The following is a 20,195-nucleotide window of genomic DNA, read 5'->3' on the forward strand; positions in this document are numbered from 1 at the left end:
GAGTGAGAGAGAGAGTGAGGTGAGTGAGAGAGAGAGAGTGAGAGTGAGTGAGAGAGAGAGAGAGAGTGAGGTGAGTGAGAGATGAGAGAGTTGAGGTGAGTGAGAGAGAGAGAGTGAGAGTGAGTGAGAGTGAGGTGAGTGAGAGAGAGTGAGGTGAGTGAGAGAGAGAGAGAGTGAGGTGAGTGAGAGAGTGAGAGAGTGAGAGAGTGAGGTGAGTGAGAGAGAGTGAGAGAGTGAGAGTGAGTGAGAGAGTGAGGTGAGTGAGAGAGTGAGAGAGTGAGGTGAGTGAGTGAGAGAGTGAGGTGAGTGAGAGAGTGAGGAGAGTGAGAGTGAGTGAGAGAGAGTGATGAGAGTGAGGTGAGTGAGAGAGTGAGAGCAGTGAGAGAGTGAGAGAGTGAGAGAGTGAGGTGAGTGAGAGAGTGAGAGAGTGAGGTGAGTGAGAGAGTGAGAGTGTGAGAGAGTGAGGTGAGTGAGAGAGTGAGGTGAGTGAGAGAGTGAGGTCGAGAGTGAGAGAGAGTGAGGTGATGGAGAGTGAGAGTGAGGTGAGTGAGAGAGTGAGGTGAGTGAGAGAGTGAGGTGAGTGAGAGAGTGAGGTGAGTGAGAGAGTGAGGTGAGTGAGAGAGTGAGGTGAGTGACGAGAGTGAGGTGAGAGAGTGAGGTGAGTGAGAGAGTGAGGTGAGTGAGAGAGTGAGGTGAGTGAGAGAGTGAGGTGAGTGAGAGAGTGAGGTGAGTGAGAGAGTACAGTGAGCGAGTGAGGTGAGTGAGAGAGTGAGGTGAGTGAGAGAGTGAGGTGAGTGAGAGAGTGAGGTGAGTGAGAGAGTGAGGTGAGTGAGAGAGTGAGGTGAGTGAGAGAGTGAGGTGAGTGAGAGAGTGAGGTGAGTGAGAGAGTGAGGTGAGTGAGAGAGTGAGGTGAGTGAGAGAGTGAGGTGAGTGAGAGAGTGAGGTGAGTGAGAGAGTGAGGTGAGTGAGAGAGTGAGGTGAGTGAGAGAGTGAGGTGAGTGAGAGAGTGAGGTGAGTGAGAGAGTGAGGTGAGTGAGAGAGTGAGGTGAGTGAGAGAGTGAGGTGAGTGAGAGAGTGAGGTGAGTGAGAGAGTGAGGTGAGTGAGAGAGTGAGGTGAGTGAGAGAGTGAGGTGAGTGAGAGAGTGAGGTGAGTGAGAGAGTGAGGTGAGTGAGAGAGTGAGGTGAGTGAGAGAGTGAGGTGAGTGAGAGAGTGAGGTGAGTGAGAGAGTGAGGTGAGTGAGAGAGTGAGGTGAGTGAGAGAGTGAGGTGAGTGAGAGAGTGAGGTGAGTGAGAGAGTGAGGTGAGTGAGAGAGTGAGGTGAGTGAGAGAGTGAGGTGAGTGAGAGAGTGAGGTGAGTGAGAGAGTGAGGTGAGTGAGAGAGTGAGGTGAGTGAGAGAGTGAGAGCATCCGTTTTATATGTAGAGTCTGTCCAACACACAACTTTGTTTTATAGTATCTTCTCACGATACATACAAAGGTATGTGAAAAATCCTCCGCCTGTTACCAAGGATGTCGCAGGTTCCTGGAAAATATTTTACAGCCCTTCAGTGACTATAGCTGAAAACTCTGAATAAAAATTGCCTTCTGACCAACCATTACAAAATAAAGGTAACCATAGCCCTGCTAGAACTGCCTACCTTGAGGAAATTAAATGACATCGTTAATTAACTTTATGTAAAGCAATGAATTAAACACTGTTGGCTAATGATCTTCCAGAAGTAACAACGTCAATGAACATGACTAGGGGAAATCTCACACAGTTAGCAATAATATAAAGAACGTTTTTGCAGTTGTAATAAAGAGACCCATTGTTAGCTGGGTTGAAAGACACATATGCTCACCCTACATAACCGCCACACAGCTGGGATGACTGCCTATCGTTTCATAGGTTGTGGCAGATTCCAGAAGTATACTTACTGTGAGAAGTGGGAAGTAGACAGGTCTCAAGCACTGCCATATAGTCTGACACACTTGTCGTATTACACCCGATACAGTTGACAGGCCAGTTCTATATTGTAAATGAAGATCCGTCATCTTATTTCCTGCTGTAAGATATCCGTACCTGAAAACGACAAATGCCAGCTACATTCAAAAAGTTTTTCCTTTGCCTTTCCATGCTTATCATTACAAAAAATAATCTTAATACAGTGCTTACAGATACTTCAAAATGTTTCAATTTTCTTTTCAGAATCCATTTTTCACACAGAATAGCTTCAGGAATACTCGCACCAAAGAAATGGCAAAATGGAAGAAAGAACAGTCTACTTCTGCAGCTTCTGGGCGGAAAGAATTCTCAATGAGAATTTATGACTTTTTGATACGTCACATAAAGCTGCATCTGAATACTGAAGATGCGACTGAGGATGATCCCAAGCGCGCGCATTACAAGCCTCAAGAAGTGAAGAGTATGGGAGTGATACCCGAATTAAAAAGAAGAACTATACACTACTGGCAATTAAAACTGCTACACCAAGAAGAAATGATGATAAACGGGTATTCATTGGATAAATATATTATATTAGAACTGACATGGGATTACCTCTTCACACAATTTGCGAGCATAGATCCGGAGAAATCAGTACCCAGAACAACCACCTCTGGCCGCAATAACGGCCTTGATACGCCTCAGCATTGAGTCAAACAGAGCTTGGATGCCGTGTACAGGTACAGCTGCACATGCAGCTTCAACACGATACCACAGTCCATCAAGAGTAGTGACTGGCGTATTGTGACGAGCCAGTTGCTCGGCTACCATTGACCACACGTTTGCAATTGGTGAGAGATCCGGAGGCTGTGCTGGCCAGAATAGCAGTCTAAGATTTTCTGTATCCAGAAAGGCCCGTACAGGACCTGCAACATGTGGTCGTGCATTATCCTGCAAAAATGTAGGGTTTCGCAGGGATCGAATGAAGGTTACAGCCACGGGTCGTAACACATCTGAAATGTAACGTCCACTGTTCAAAGTGCCGTCAATACGAACAAGAGGTGACCGAGACGTGTAAACAATGGCACCTCATACCATCACGCCGGGTGATACGCCAGTATTGCGATGACGAATACACGCTTCCAATGTGCGTTCACCGCGATTTCACCAAACACGGATGCGACCATCATGATGCTGTAAACAGAACCTGGATTCATCCGAAATAATGACGTTTTGTCATTCTTGCACCCAGGTTCGTCGTTGAGTGCACAATTGCAGGCGCTCCTGTCTCTGATACAGCGTCAAGCGTAACCGCAGCCATGGTCTCCGAGCTGATAGTCCATGCTGCTGCTAACGTCGTCGAACTGTTCGTGCAGATGGTTTTTGTCTTTTGCAAACGTCCGCATCTGTTGACTCAGGGATCGAGATGTGGCTGCACGATCCGTTACACCCATGCGGATAAGATGCCTGTCATCTCGACTGCTAGTGATACGAGGCCGTTGAGATCCAGCATGGTGTTCCGCATTACCCTCCTGAACCCACCGATTCCATATTCTGCTAACAGTCATTGGATCTCGGCCAACGCGATCAGCAATGTCGCGATACGATAACCTGCAATCGCGATAGGCTAAAATCCGACCTTTATCAAAGTCGGAAACGATGGTACGCATTTCTCCTCCTTACACGAGGCATCACAGCAACGTTTCACCAGGCAACGCCGGTCAACTGCTTTTTGTGTATGAAAAATCTGTTGGAAACTTTCCTCACGTCAGCACGTTGTAGGTGGTGCCAACCTTGTGTGAATGCTCTGAAAAGCTAATCACTTGCACATCACAGCATCTTCTTCTTCTCACTTAAATTTCGCGTTTGTAGGTCGTAATCTTCGTGGTGCACCAATTTTAATTGCCAGTAGCGTACAAAGGAGCCTACAGGAACAGATGACCTAACAAATTCTGAAAACTAAATTCTACAGTCGTCAAACATCGAATGAACAGAAAAATGAAGATTCAATGTTCATCTTCTCTTTGATACTTGAAACTACACGTGAACTTGTAAAGTTAAACGCAAAAGCGGAAAATTTTAATGTTTGAAGATGGCAAGAAACCAAGCTATCGCCGTAGCTGTTAGCTCTACATCATATACCTCACACTACTCAGCTGCATATTGCCGTCTGAAGCATACTGAAAAGCACGTCATGTGCAACATCGAAATTTCTCATTACCTTCACGTCAGTTCACCCTCAAGGGTGCACAGAGATTCACACGGGAATTCAACATCATTACCAACTGACATCCAATGTATTTGCTTCATGCACGTCTTCACGAAAAAATCGAATAATTTGGATAATAAGAGTATGTGTACTTACCAACAAAATAAATGTTTGATATGGACGTGAGTATAAACGGTTCTTACCTTAAAGTGAAAGCAAGCGTCTCATTTGCTGGAATGAAAGATCATCGCACATTGGCACTTGGATCCCTGTGTAAATCGCTGAACTATGGAAAGAAAGTACGAAGGATCCCCTCCACATTCATATCGTTGTGCAGTGTATGACAATAATCCTTAGATATTCTTCATTCTAGTAATGGATGGACCCACAATTTCCTGTTAAATTTCCTGGCTTTGATTCGGCCTATCTTATTCATTAAGGGTACGTCTGCGCGGATTCCTTTTTTTTTTCTGTTTAACTTAGCGCATGTGCTTACTTTGACAACAGTGCAAACACTGATTCGGAGGAAAAACTCTGAATTGGAGGACGTGTGTCATACCGCATTGTCACGGGTTCCGTGGTAATGTCTTGCGCTGTTAAGCAGACGCCAGGCAGATGAGGCTCATCTTTATTTCATTGTGTAGTGCGTTGAAGTTATACTTTAAGGCTACTTATGTGCAACTGTCTGTTGCCTCCAAAAAATGTAGGCTGAAATTTTGATAGAGAAATCTATAGATTATTTGAATAAAAATTTGAGTTATGATGCCCTGGGCTTGAAGCATTAGACAAATAGTCTTCGATGATATTACTGTAAAGGATAGGAGGAGTCTAAGTAGAATAAGCCTACACATATGAGAAATGAATGCGAAAACTGTGGAGAACATTCATGTTATGGCGACTTAAAAGCACAAAAGACTTGGTAGGTGGAGATCCTCAACAAACTACAGGAAATCGATATTAGGGAACTGATGACGCAAAAAAAGGAAAACAATCTCAATTCTTGTGTATTATGGTGTCTATGGCATTTGCGAATTTATCGAGTCAGAGGATGTTGATCTATAATCTTTAGAGAATGTTCCGTCGGTACCTGGAGGAACCGACATACTGTTGTTGTCTTCAGTCCGAAGACTGATTTCATGCAGGTCTCCATGCTACTCTAATCGTGCAAGCCTCTTTAAACCCGAGTGTCTACTGCAACCTATATCCTTCTGAATCTCTATACTGTATTCATCTCTTGGTTTTCCTCTACAGTTTTTACCCTCACACCTCCCTCCAATACTAAACTCGTAATCCCTTGATGTCACAGAATGTGTCGTATCAACCAATCCCATATTTTGGTCAAGTTGTGCACCAAGTTTGTCTTCCTAATTCTATTCAATGCCTCCTCATTAGTTTCACGATATGCCCATCTAATCTTCAGCGTTACTTTGTAGCGCCACATTTCAAAAACCTCTGCACTCTTTTTGTCTGAACTGTTTATCGACTGTGTTTCACTTCCATGCATGACTACACTCCAGACCGATACTTTCAAAAAAGACTTCTCAACACCTAAATCTACATTCGGGTTTAATAAATTTATCGTCTTTAGAAGCGCCTTTCTTGCCATTGCCAGACTGCATTTTATATCTTCTCTGCATAACAGTTATTTTATTGCCCAAGTAGCAAAACTCATCTCTTCTTTTGTCTCGTTTCCTAATCTAATTCCCACACCATCACTTGATTTAATTCGACTACTTCCATTATTCTCTTTCAGCTTCTGATCATCTTCTGTCCTCCTTTCAAGACACTATCCATCCCGTTCAACTGCTCTTTCAAGTATTTGCTGTCTCTGGCAGTTACAATTTCATTGGCAAACCTGAAAGTTTTTATTCTTCTCCCTGAACTTTAATTCCTACTCCAATTTTTCTTTCGTTTCCTTTAGTGCCTGCTCAATTTACAGAGATGGATGACATCGGAATAGGCTATGACCCTTCTCAACCATAGTTTTCATTTAATGCCCCTCGATTCCCAACTGCCATCTGGTTTCTGTACAAGCTGAAAATAGCCTTTCGCTACATGTGTTTTCTCCTGCTATCTTCAGAATTTCAAAGAGTATTCCACTCAACATAGTCAAATCTTTAAGTCTACAAATGCTATAAACGTAAGTTTGATGTTCCTCAAGCTATCCTCTAAGAGAAGTGGTAGGGTCAGCATTGCCTCACGCGTTCCTGTATTTCTCCAGAATCCAAACGGATCTTCCCTCCTGACTTCTGAAGTAATAGAACCCAGTACGTTGTCCTCGATGGCGAGTGTTCATCGGAGGTGAGGGTATCATCTGGAGTGCCCCAGGGAAGTGTGGTAGGTCCGCTGTTGTTTTCTATCTACATAAATGATCTTTCGGATAGGGTGGATAGCATTGTGCGACTGTTTGCTGATGATGCTGTGGTGTACGGGAAGGTGTCGTCGTTGAGTGACTGTAGGAGGATACAAGATGACTTGGGCATGATTTGTGATAGGTGTAAAGAATGGCAGCTAACTCTAAATATAGATAAATGTAAATTAATGCAAATGAATAGGAAAAAGAATCCTGTAATGTTTGAATACTCCATTAGTAGTGTAGCACTTGACACAGTCACGTCGATTAAATATTTGGGCGTAACAATGCAGAGCGATATGAAGTGGGACAAGCATGTAATGGTACTTGTGGGGAAGGCGGATAGTCGTCTTCGGTTCATTGGTAGAATTTAGGGAAGATGTGGTTCATCTGTAAAGGATGCCGCTTATAAAACACCAATACGACCTATTATTGAGTACTGCTCGAGTGTTTGGGATCCCTATCAGGTCGGATTGAGGGAGGACATAGAAGCAATTCAGATGCGGGCTGCTAGATTTGTTACTGGTAGGTTTGATCATCACTCGAGTGTTACGGAAATGCCTCAGGAACTTGGGTGGGAGTCTCCAGAGGAAAGGAGGCGTTCTTTTCGTGAACCGCTGAGGAAATTTAGAGAACCAGCATTTGAGGCTGACTGCAGTACAATTTTACTGCCGCCAACTTACATTTCGCGGAAAGACCACAAAGATAAGAGAGATTAGGGCTCGTACAGAGGCATATAGGCAGTCATTTTTCCCTCGTTCTGTTTGGGGGTGGGAGAAAAGATGATAGTTGTGGTACAAGGTACCCTCCGCCACGCACCGTATGGTGAATTGCGGAGTATGGATGTAGATGTAGGTTGGCTTCTACTTGTTATTCCATTCTTCTGCAAAGAATTCGTGTTATTGCAACCATGACTTGTTAAACTGATAGTTCGGTAAAATTCACACCTGTTGGTACCTGCTTTCTTTGGAATGGGATTATTACATTCTTGCAGTATGAGGGTATTTATTCTCTCTCACATACATCCTGCACACCAGATGGACGAGTTTTGTCATCGTTGGAACTCCCAAGGATATCAGTACGTCTGACAATGTCTACTTCAGAGCCCTTGTTTTTTCACTTAGGTCTCCTAGCGCTCTGTCAAATTATTCCCTTAGCATCGTATCTCTCATCTCCACCTGTGTCCTCTTCCCTTTCTGTAATACTGCCTTCAAGTTTGTCTCACTTTACATACTCCTTCCGCCTTTCCCTACTTTGCTTAGTACTAGTTTCCCACCTGTGGTCTTTATATTCATACAGCTGCTTCAGTTTTCCCCAAAGCCCCTAATTATCCTCCCGAGCGAGGTGGCGCAGTGGTTAGCACACTGGACTCGCATTCGTGAGGACGACGGTTCAATCCCGTCTCCGGCGATCCTGATTTAGGTTTCCCGTGATTTCCCTAAATCGCTTCATACAAATGCCGTATGGTTCCTTTGAAATGGCACGGCCGATTTCCTTCCCTATCCTTACCTCACCCGAGCTTGCGCTCCGTCTCTAATGACCTTTTTGTGGACGGGACGTTAAACACTAATCTCCCCCCCCCCCTCTAATTATCCTGTACGTCGTATCTATCTAGTAGTGAAACTTCCTTCCCAATCCTTACACTTGTCTTCTACACTTGTCTTCTAGCCATTCGCGCTTAGCCATTTTGCACTTCGTCAATCATGTTTAGACGTTTGTAATCCCTTTCACCTGCTTCATTTGCTGTATTTTTATATTTCCTCCTTTCATCAAATAAATTCGATAGGTACAGTGATATCCAAGGATTTCTCCTAGTCCTTATCTTTTTACGTATTTGACCCTCTGTTACCTTCACTATTTCATCTCTGAAACTAGCCATTCTTCTTCTACCGTATTCCTTTTCCCTGTTTTAGTCAATTTCTGCCCAATGCTATCTCTGAAAATCTCATCATCTGGTTCTTTTAACTTACACTGATCCCATATCCTTAATTTCTTCCTTTTTCTAATTTCTTTAGTGTTTATCTAAATTCATAAGCAATAAACTGTGGACCGAGTCCATCTGTGCCCCTGGAAATGTCTTACAATTTAAGATCCCGTACCGAAATGCGTCTTGCCATTATACACTGAAGGACCAAAGGAACTTTTATAGGAATGCGTATTAAAATACAGATATATGTAAACAGGCAGAATACGGCGCTGCGGTCGACAACGCCTGTATAAAACAAGTGTCTGACGCAGTTTTTAGATCGGTTACTGTTGCTACAATGGCAGATTATCAAGATTTAAGTGAGTCTGAACGTTGTGTTACAGTCGTCGCACGAGTAATGGGACACAGCATCTCTGAGGTAGCGATGAAGAGGGGATTTTCCCGTACGACCATTCCACGAGTGTACCGTGAATATCAGGAATCCGGTAAAACATCAAATCTCCAACATCGCTGCGCCGTAAAAAGATCCTGCAAGAAAAGGACCAACGACAACTGAAGAGAATCGTTCAACGTGACAGAAGTGCAATTCTTCCGCAAGTTGCTGCAGATTTCGATACTGAGCCATCAACAAGTGTCAGCGTGTGAACCATTCAACGAACCATCATCGAGATGGGCTTTCGGAGCCGAAAGCTCACTCGTGTACCCTTGCTGACTGCAGGACGCAAAGCTTTACGCCTCGCCTGGGCCCATCAACACAGACGTTGAACTATTGACGACTGGAAACACGTTGCCTGATCGGACGAGTACCGTTTCAAATTACATCGAGCGAATGGACGTGTACGGGTATGGGTATGGAGACAACCTCATGAATCCATGGACCCTGCATGCCAGCACGGGACTGTTCAAGCTGGTGGGGGTTCCGTAATGCTGTGGGGCGCGTGATGTTGGAGTGATATGGGCCCTCTGATACGTCTAGATACGACTGACAGGTGACACGTATGTAAGCATAACGTCTGATCACCTGCATCCATTCATGTCTATTGTGCATTCCGACGGACTTGGGCAGTTCGAGCAAGACAGCCCTAAACGTTCAGAATGGTTACAGAGTGGCTCCAGGAGCACTCTTCTAAGTTTAAACACTTCCGCTGGCCACCAGACTCCCTAGACATGAACGTTTTTGAACGTATTTGGGATGCCTTGCAACGTGCTGTTCAGAAGAGATCTCCCCTCCTCGTACTCTTACGGATTTATGGACAGCCCAGCAGGATTCATGGTGTCAATTCCTTCAGCCTTACTTCAGACATTAGTAGAGTCCGTGCTCTACGTGCTCGCAGGGGCCCTACACGATATTAGGCTGGTGTGCCAGTGTCTTCGGCTCTTCAGTGTATAATCATTCTGAAACCACTTGGTGTCTCCAGATCTCTTCCACGTGTACAGCGTCCTTTCGCGATTCTTAAACCAAATGTTGACTATGATTAAATTATGCTCCGTGCAAAATTCTACCAGGCTGCTTACTCTTTCACATCTTTCCCCAATCCATATTCACGTGCTACTTTTTCTTCTCTTCCTTTTCCTACTATCTAATTCCAGTCGATCATCACAAATTTTCTTCTCCATTAACTTTCTGAATAATTTCTTTTATCTCATCACACATTTCTTCAATCTCTTCATCTGCGAAGCTAGTTTGAATATAAACTTTGACTACTGTTTTATGTGTTGGCTTTCTGTCTATCTTGGTTACGATAAAACATTAATCTGTCCATTGTAGATTACCTACATTCCTATTTTCTTATTTATTATTAAACCTACTCCTGAATTACTCCTGTGTGATTTAATATTTACGACCCTGCATTCGCGTGACCAGAAGCCCTGTTCCTGCCAGCGAACATCAATAATCCATACCATAACATCAACTTTTTGTATTTTCTAACCTACCTGCACCATTAATGGATCTGATATTCTACACTCAGACCCGTAGAACTCCAGTTTTGTTTCTCCTGAAGACACATCCTCCTGATTAGTCCCCGCCCAGAGATCCAAATGGAGGGCTATTTTACCTCCGGAATATTTTATCCAAGGTGATGCCATCATTTATCCATACAGTGGAGCTGCATGCCCTCCGAAAAAATTACAGCTGAAATTTCCCCCTACTTTCAGCCTACTTTCAGTATGAACACAGCAAGGCTGTTTTGGTTGACTTTACAAGGCCAGATCAATCGATCATCCAATTTTTTGCACCTGCAATAACTGAAAAGGCTACTGCCTCTTCAGGAAGCACATGTTTGTCTGGCCTCGCAACAGTTACCCCATCGTTGTGGTTGCACCTACGGTACTGATATCTGAACTGCTGAGGCACATTAGCCACCACCCTAACGGCAAGGTCCTGAGTCATACACATATTAAAAATTTAAACACACAGTACTGAGATTTCTTTTGTAGTTCGTTATGAACCAGCTTATGGCTTTGTAGACAATCCACAGACAACCTAAGATTCAACAGATGTGTTGTTGTTGATGATGATGATGATGATGATGATTGGTTTGTGCGGCCCTCAACTGCACTGTTATCAGCACCCGTACAACTTCCCAATATTTACTCAGTCTAATCTCGCCACTTTCATGAATGATGATGAAATGGGGACAAAAACACAAACACCTTGTCCCCGGGCAACAGATGTTTTCTTTACAGAATAAGATAGCAAAAAGGAGGAAATTTGAAAGGAAATTCTGTGTGCATCCATTTCTAGAAGGGAGGATACCTAATGATTATTTTCTTACACAGTTTGACGACCTTCAGAAGCATAACGGGAAGTTCCCTCTGTATTTACGAACAGATATCCGAACATATAGTTTAGTCTGAAGTTGTCTGTGGAGTCAAAAGTCGTCTCGTAACGAACTATACAACGAATCTTATTGTTGAACGTCAGTACTGTGTACGTCAGTTTTTGCTCTATATGAACTTTGAAGTTGAGCGAATAATATTTGTATAAAATAAAATACAAATGATGTAGTTAACCTACACGTAAGGACTGAGAACTTTTAAGTTCTGTGTTTTAGAAATAATCATTGAAACGCTTTGTTTCCAAATTAATAGCTCAAAGTCTTTCATAAGTCTCCCCTTTCAGGCTAACGAAATGTTAGCGTCAACATTATCGCTGCAATTTCCCAAATAGAAAATCTAAACTCCTGTTGTGAGTTCCTCCTGAAATTTTCAAACAAAACGTTGCCGTCACTTTCTCTTTCTCGTACGTGTTTTGTGTAGATACTGAGTCACCTTAGTGTTTTTCTGTCGATTTTCATCACAATACGTAATTCCGAGTAAGTACACCGACGGAAAAGAATCTCGACACCGAAAATAATATAGGGTAATGAAGTTTCGGGAATTCGTTTGTCTAGATGACAGGTTAACCTAAGCGCGAGATAAGCCACTGCAAATCTAAAATGTTGGTATATTAATGACCAGTGCAACCGCCAGAATGTTGCAAACGTGCATGCATTATGTTGCACAGCTGGCGGATATCAGTTTGTGAGACTGAGTTCAATGACTGTTGCACTTCGTCGATCAATACAGGGATTGCTAATGGTGTTCGTAGATGCTGCTAGAGTTGTCCGATGATGTCCCATATGTGCCGGCCGTTGTGGCCGAGCGGTTCTAGGCGCTTCAGTCTGGAGCCGCGCGACCGCTACGGTCGCAGGTGCGAATCCTGCCTCGGGCATGGATGTGTGTGATGTTCTTAGGTTAGCTAGGTTTAAGTAGTTCTAAGTTCTAGGGGACTCATGACCTCCGATGTTAAGTCCCATAGTGCTCAGAGCCATTAGAACCATTTGTCCCATATGTGCTGGATTGGGGACTGCTCTGGTGATCGTGCAGGCCAGGGCAACATTTCGACACGTTGTAGAGCCTACTGGGTTACCACAGCAGTATGCGGGCGAGTGTTAACCAGTTGGAAGAGACAACCTGGAATGCTGTTCATAAATCACAGATCGAATCACCAGACTGAGGAACCAATTTGCAGTCAATCTGCACCATATAACCACGAGAGTGCTCTTGCTGTGATACGAAATCACACACCTGACCAATACTCCAGTGTAGGTCCAGTTCGCCTAGCACCCAGACAAGTTAGTTACAGGCCCTAACCGGCCTCCTCCTAACAAAGACACAGCCATTACTAGTGCCAAGGCAGAACCAGTTATCAGAAAAAAACAACAGACCTCCACCCTGCCATCCAATGAGCTTCCGCTCTACATCACTGAAGTCGCAAATGGCGGTGGTTTGGGATCAGTGGAATGCACGCTACAGGGCATCTGGCTTTGAGCTGTCCTGGACGTAACCGATATGTAACAGTTCGTTATGTCACTATGGTGCCAACAGCTGCTCATATTGTTGCTGCAGATTTAGTACGATGCGCCAGAGCCATATGCCGAACACTTTGGTCTTCCCCCTCGATAGTAACACGCTGCCGTCTGGAGACTGGTCTTTTTGAGACCGTATATTCTCGTGACCACAGCTGCTAGCAGTCACGTACAGTGGCTACATTCCTGCCACGTCTTTCTGCAGTATCGCAGAAGCAACATCCAGCTTTTCGTTGACATATTGCACTACATCGTTCAAACTCAGTAACGTGTTGATAACGGCGTCTTTGTCGTCTTAAAGGCACTCTTGGCTAACATCAAATCACCACGTCCAGTCTCAGACATAACTCACGCTCACGACCGTTACAGCGTGTACTTAAAGTAAACCTGATTTGCATCCAATAGCGGCGCTACCAGCGCCATTCTTATGCGACTGCCGCGAAATTTGAACAAACGTCTTTCATCTACATCTACATCCACATCCACATCCATACTCCGCAAGCCACCTGACGGTGTGTGGCCGAGATGTAGGAACACGCCTACCAACTTTTGTTTATGTTGCACAAATAATTCTTGGTGTTGCGATTTTTTTTCGTCAATAGACTGCTTGAACAATGTGTGGACACGAGAACACACAGGCATGCGAGCGTTCTATCTTCTGATTTTTGGTTGGTTGGTTGGTTGGGTGTGGGATTGAAGGGACCAGACTGCTAAGGCCATCGGTCCCTTGTTCCACGATAAAATCACACGAAATAAAAACTGTCAGTCGTTAAAAACGGAGAACTGAGACAAGGGACGACACAATACAAGAAAGACAGACAAAGACCAGACAAACGGAACTAAAATCACACCGAGTGTGAAGGTGGTTGGCCGACCATGAAAATAAGGAAAAGCCAACCACCAAATGACATTAAAACCCACAGTTTAAAACCACAGGCCAAAGGCCAAAGTCAATACAGGAAATAAAAGGACAAACACTCAAATCATACGATAAAAACCCCCTGCCCGAATAAAACTCAACACGAGGTCCGCCATAGTAACGTCATCACATAAAAGGGCAGGGAGGGTAGCAGGCAGCGCAAACGTCTGCCTGAGTCCTGTTAAAAGCGGGCAGTCCACCAAAATGTGGACCACCGTCAGAGCTGCCCCGCAGCGACATAGCGGTGGGTCCTCCCGGCGCAACAAATGGCCGTGCGTCAGCCATGTGTGGCCAACGCGCAGCCGGCAGAGGACGACAGAGTCCTTCCGAGAGGCCCGCATGGAGGAGCGCCACACACCGGTCGTCTCCTTCACCGCCCGAAGTTTGTTGGGCGTGGGCAGGGTGCGCCACTCGTCACCCGAGGCACCAAGCACTTTCTGGCGCAAAAGCGACAGGAGATCACACTCCATAAGGCCGAGTTCCAGAGCTGGTGAACTCACTGCCTGTTTAGCCAGCGTGTCAACCCGCTCATTGCCCGGGATGCCGACATGACCTGGGGTCCAAACAAAGACCACGGAGCGGCCGCAACGGGCAAGAGCATAGAGCGACTCGTGGATGGCCATCACCAGACGGGAACGAGGAAAGCACTGGTCAAGAGCTCGTAAACCACTCAGGGAGTCACTACAGATGACAAAGGACTCACCTGAGCGGGAGCGGATATACTCTAGGGCGCGATAGATGGCAACCAACTCGGCAGTGTATACACTGTTCCCGGGTGCCAGCGACCGTTGCTCACAATGATCCTCTAGAGTAAGAGCGTAACCAGTGCGACCAGAGACCATCGAACCGTCGGTATAGGCCACGGCAGATCCGGGAAACTCGGCAAGGAGAGAAACAAAGCGGCGGCGGAGGGCCAGAGGAGGGACCGAGTCTTTCGGACCCTGTGCCAAATCCAGCCGAATGAATGGTCGGCGCACAAACCAAGGGGGCAGACGGAGATTGGCCCGGAAAACAGGCGGGAGAGGAAAAAACTCAATCCCACACAGTAGAGCCCAGATGCGAACCGCGATCGTACACCCTGACCGGGGCTGCCTGTCTGGAAGATGGACGATCGAGTGCGGGAACAGGAGACGGTAGTTGGGATGCCCTGGCAAGCTACAAACGTGGGCAGCATAAGCGGCCAGAAGTCGGTCGCGCCGGATCCGCAATGGAGGAACACCAGCCTCCACAAGTAAGCTGTCAACAGGGCTTGTCCGAAATGCTCCTGTGGCGAGTCGGATCCCGCAGTGATGGATGGGATCCAGCAATTGCAACGCTGATGGCGATGTCGAACCATAAGTCACACACCCATAATCAAGGCGGGACTGGATCAGCGCTTGATACAGCCGGAGAAGGGTGGACCGATCGGCACCCCATCCGGTGTGGCTAAGGCAACGTAGAGCGTTTAAATGCCGCCAGCATGTTTGTTTAAGCTGCCTAATATGAGGCAGCCAAGTCAACCGGGCATCAAATACCAGTCCCAAGAACCGATGCGTCTCTACCACAGCAAGAGGTTCACCGTCAAGGTAATGGCGTGGCTCAGGGTGAACCGTGCGACGCCGGCAGAAATGCATAACGCAGGTCTTAGCGGCCGAAAACTGGAACCCGTGCGCTACAGCCCACGACTGCGCCTTGCGGATAGCGCCCTGCAGCTGGCGCTCAGCAACTGCAATGCCAGCGGAGCTGTAGTAGAGGCAGAAGTCGTCTGCATACAACGAAGCTGCGACGGACGATCCCACCGCCTCAGCGAGCCCATTGATCGCAATTAAAAACAGGGAGACACTGAGGACAGGCCCCTGTTGGACCCCATTCTCCTGGACCCGGGAGGAACTATGGGACGCAGCAACTTGCACGCGGAAGGAACGAGACGACAGAAAATTCTGAATAAAAATCGGGAGCGGGCCCCTAAGACCCCACCCGTGAAGTGTGGCCAGGATGTGATATCGCCAAGTCGTATCGTACGCCTTCCGCATGTCGAAGAAGACGGCAACCAGGTGTTGGCGGCGTGCAAAGGCTGTACAGACGGCAGACTCTAGGGAGACCAGATTATCGACGGCAGAGCGGCCTTTACAGAACCCACCCTGAGACGGAGCCAGAAGGCCTTGAGACTCGAGGAGCCAACTCAACCTCCGGCTCACCATACGTTCTAGCAACTTGCAAAGAACGTTGGTGAGGCTTATGGGGCTGTATCTGTCCACCTCCAGCGGGTTCTTGCCAGGTTTCAACACGGGGAGGACGATGCTTTCTCGCCATTGAGACGGGAACACACCCTCAACCCAGATGCGGTTGAAAACATCTAGGAGGCGTCGCTGGCAATTCACAGAGAGGTGTTTCAGCATCTGGCTGTGGATGCGGTCTGGCCCAGGAGCCGTATCAGGGCAAGCAGATAGGGCACTCTGGAATTCCCAGTCGCTGAAAGGAGCATTGTACGACTCCGCGTGGCGCGTGTGAAAGGAAAGCCTCCAACTTTCCAACCGCTCTTTCCGGGAGCGGAAGGCCAGTGGGTAATTCGTAGATGCGGAACACTGAGCAAAATGCGCTGCTAACCAGTCCGCAATCGTGTCGGAGTCAGTACACACCACTCCATTCAGCGAAAGCCCAGGGACAGAGACAGGCGGCCGATAGCCATGGAGTCGCCTAATCTCAGCCCAAACCTGCGATGCAGAGGTACGGACGCCAATGGTGGAAACATACCGTTCCCAGCACTCCTGCTTCCGTTGGCGAATAAGGCGTCGGGCACGGGCACGGAGCTGTTTAAAAACGATGAGGTTCTCCAAGGACGGGTGCCGCTTATGGCGTTGAAGAGCCCGCCGGCGATCTCTAATCGCCTCTGCGATCTCGGGCGCCCACCAAGGCACAGTCCTCCGCCGAGGGGACCCGGATGAACAGGGAATCGCAGATGCCGCCGCAGAAACGATGCCGGTGGTGACCGACTGAACCACCGCATCAATGGTGTCAGGGGAAGGAGGTGCGATAGTGGCGAGAGAGGAGAACAAGCCCCAATCAGCCTTATTCTGAGCCCATCTGGAGGGGCGTTCAGAAGAGTGACGCTGTGGTAGCGACAGAAAGATGGGGAAATGGTCACTACCACATAAGTCGTCATGGACACTCCAGTGGATGGATGGTGAAAGTCCGGGGCTGCAGATAGAAAGGTCGACGGCCGAAAATGTGCCATGGACGACGCTGAAATGTGTCGGCTCTCCCGTGTTTAAGAGGCAGAGGTCAAGCTGCGAGAGAAGAGTCTCGACATCTCTACCCCGGCCAGTAATCGCAGCGCTACCCCACAGGGGGTTATGGGCGTTAAAGTCGCCCAGTAACACAAAAGGAGGAGGCAGTTGTGCTATCAATGCAGCCAACACATGGCGCGAGACATCACCATCTGGTGGAAGATACAAACTGCAGACAGTAATAGGCTGAGGCGTCCACATCCTTACAGCGACAGCCTCTAAAGGTGTATGAAGAGGTACACATTCGCTGTAGACAGAGTTAAGGATGTAGACGCAGACTCCACCAGATACCCTCTCATAAGCTGCCCGGTTCTTGTAATAACCCCAATACCCACGTAGGGCAGGGGTCCGCATTGCCGGAAACCAAGTTTCCTGGAGGGTAATGCAGAGGAAAGGGTGACTGCTGATGAGTTGGCGAAGCTCAGCAAGGTGGTGGAAAAAAGCGCTGCAGTTCCACTGGAGTATCGCTTTGTCCATGTCCGAAAAAGGCGTGAAGGGGCCGAGGAGGCAGATCACGCCACTGGGTCACCTGCTGCCACCGATGGAGGACCAGTACAATCTGCTTCCATGGTGTCTGAGGGTCCGGCGAGATCCAGGTCCTCAGTGGACGCCCAGATCTCCACCTTACCCTCGGACGCAGAGCCTGTAGGGAGCAGTGGGGTGGATGCCACCGCGTGGCCCTTGGCCTTAGAGGTCTTCTTCTTCGTCTTGTCTCTCTGGTCCTTGGGTTTCATTGGCTGGGAGGGCTCCAGCGAGTCAGTCTCCGGGACGGAGGAGGAGCGGGAAGCCCTGTGACCAGCCGCTGGTCTGCTTTTCTTCCATTGGCTGACGTCACCCTTCCCAGAGGCGGAAACCTGGGAAGGAAGGGACCCAAGGGACCCTTTCCGTGCTATTCGAGCCGGGGAAGTTTGAGGCTTCCCCAGCATAGAAGTGGGGACTGATGTCCCCGATGGTTGGGGGGTTGCTGCTCCTGAAGCAGGTAGTGCAGGAGCAGCAGGGAGTGAAGTGCCCCCCACCATCAAGGGGGCAGGTGTAGCATTCCGGCTCTGAGAGGTGGCAGTCTGAGGGAGAGCTAATGGGGCCATAACAGTAGTAGCCGCGGCGTAAGAGGCAGTCATTCGAACAGGATGGAGGCGTTCGAACTTCTGCCTGGCCTCAGTGTATGTCAGGCGGTCCAGGGTCTTATACTCCATGATCTTGCGCTCTTTCTGGAAGATCCTGCAGTCCGGCGAGCAAGGCGAGTGGTGCTCTCCGCAGTTTACACAGATGGGAGGCGGAGCACATGGAGTATCGGGATGTGATGGGCGTCCACAATCTCTACATGTGAGGCCGGAAGTACAGTGGGAAGACATATGCCCGAACTTCCAGCACTTAAAGCACCGCATCGGGGGAGGGATATACGGCTTGACGTCACAACGATAGACCATCACCTTGACCTTCTCAGGTAAAGTATCACCCTCGAAGGCCAAGATGAAGGCACCGGTGGCAACCAGTTATTTTGCTCCTCAAATAGCAAAACATATTTACTACTTTAAGCGTCTCATTTCCTAATCTAATACCCTCAGCATCATCCGATTTAATTCGACTACATTCCATTATCCTCGTTTTGCTTTTGTTGATGTTCATTTTATATCCTCCTTTCAAGACACTGTCCATTCCGTTCAGCTGCTCTTCCAGGTCCTTTGCTGTCTGACAGAATTACAAGGTCATCGGCGAACCTCAAAGACTATTTCTTCTCCATGGATTTTAATTCCTACACCGAATTTTTCTTTTGTTTCCTCTACTCCCCTGAACTTAGAACAACTTAAACCAAACTAACCTAAGGACATCACACACGTCCATGCCCAAGGCAGGATTCGAACCTGCGACCGTAGCAGCAGCGCGGTTCCGGACTGAAGCGCCTAGAACCGCCTGGTCACCAAGGCCGGCTGCGAAATTACAGATGCCTCTAATTTTTGCGCGTGGCCACCATGGGAAGGCGCAAAAGTCACTCCATTTCAGACGGGGAGATACGTGTGACAGTCGGACCCCTGTCCACAGTTATCTCAGTTTGATGCTCGTTAAAAGATTCAAAGCATATATTCAATTTTATCTTTGCGTTAGCACTTTGTTCGAGTGGTCTAACGAGAAACACGAGTAATTTGAGCAGTATATCTCAACAAAATAACAGGACATGAACAGTCTTCTACAATCAGGACCGGTTCGAGAATTTTTTCAACATAATCGAGTTGTTATTCGGCGCTTCCCATCCTCCATCCCCACCCCTCCTCTCCTCAACCCTTTTCACTCGCATACTTTCACCCGTGTCAGTTCTCGCTACTAATTTTGACACTCACTCTACACATATCTTACACTTGGGCGCCCCTGCCGCACCTTTTAGCTTGACACCTTAAGTGGCCGCTAATAATTATGAAACGTCATGTACAGAAAACTGAACAGCTGCGGCTTCTCTGGCTTAGGCCTTACACCTGCCATGTCCACAGTAATCAAAATGATTCACGTTTACCTGGCGTATTCGATATGACAGAGGTGCTACAACTGATCCGAATACTGCATGTAAATACAGTGATTAACATCAAATAGATGCAAGAACTGTGTAAGAGCGTGTTTCAAAAAGAATATACGTATTTCGAATGCATATATGAGGGTCACTCCAAAAGAAATGCACACTATTTTTTTTTTAAATCCATCTTTTATTCTACATGTTTGAAAGTTTTACAGTGTGTAGATACATCCTTTAGGAACAGTATTTTCATTTCTCCACATAACTTCCATCCCTCTCAACTGTCTTACGCCATCTTGGAACCAGCGCCTGTATACCCGCACAGTAAAATTCAGGACCAACCTGTTCCGAGTCACTGTTTAGCAGCGTGCACAAAGGAGTCATCATCTTGAATCCTTGTTCCACGAAGAGTCTTTCGGTTTCCTAAAGAGATGAGTCACATGGAACCAGGTCAGGACTCTGAGATGGGTGTTTCAGTGTTGTCCATCCGAGTTCTGTGATCGCTTCCACAGTTTGACTGACATGTGGCTATGCATTGACGTGCAACAGCAAAACTTCCTGCTTTTGCCGATGTGGTCGAACACGACTCAGTCAAGCTTGAAGTTTCTTCAGTGTTGTCACATATGCATCAGAATTTATGGTGGTTCCACTTGGCATGATGTCCACAAGCAAGAGTCCTTCGGAATCGAAAAACACCGTAGACATAACTTTTCCAGCAGAAGGTGTGGTTTTGAATTTGTTT

This window comes from Schistocerca gregaria, chromosome X (assembly GCF_023897955.1).
Source record: "Schistocerca gregaria isolate iqSchGreg1 chromosome X, iqSchGreg1.2, whole genome shotgun sequence".
NCBI lineage: Eukaryota > Metazoa > Arthropoda > Insecta > Orthoptera > Acrididae > Schistocerca > Schistocerca gregaria.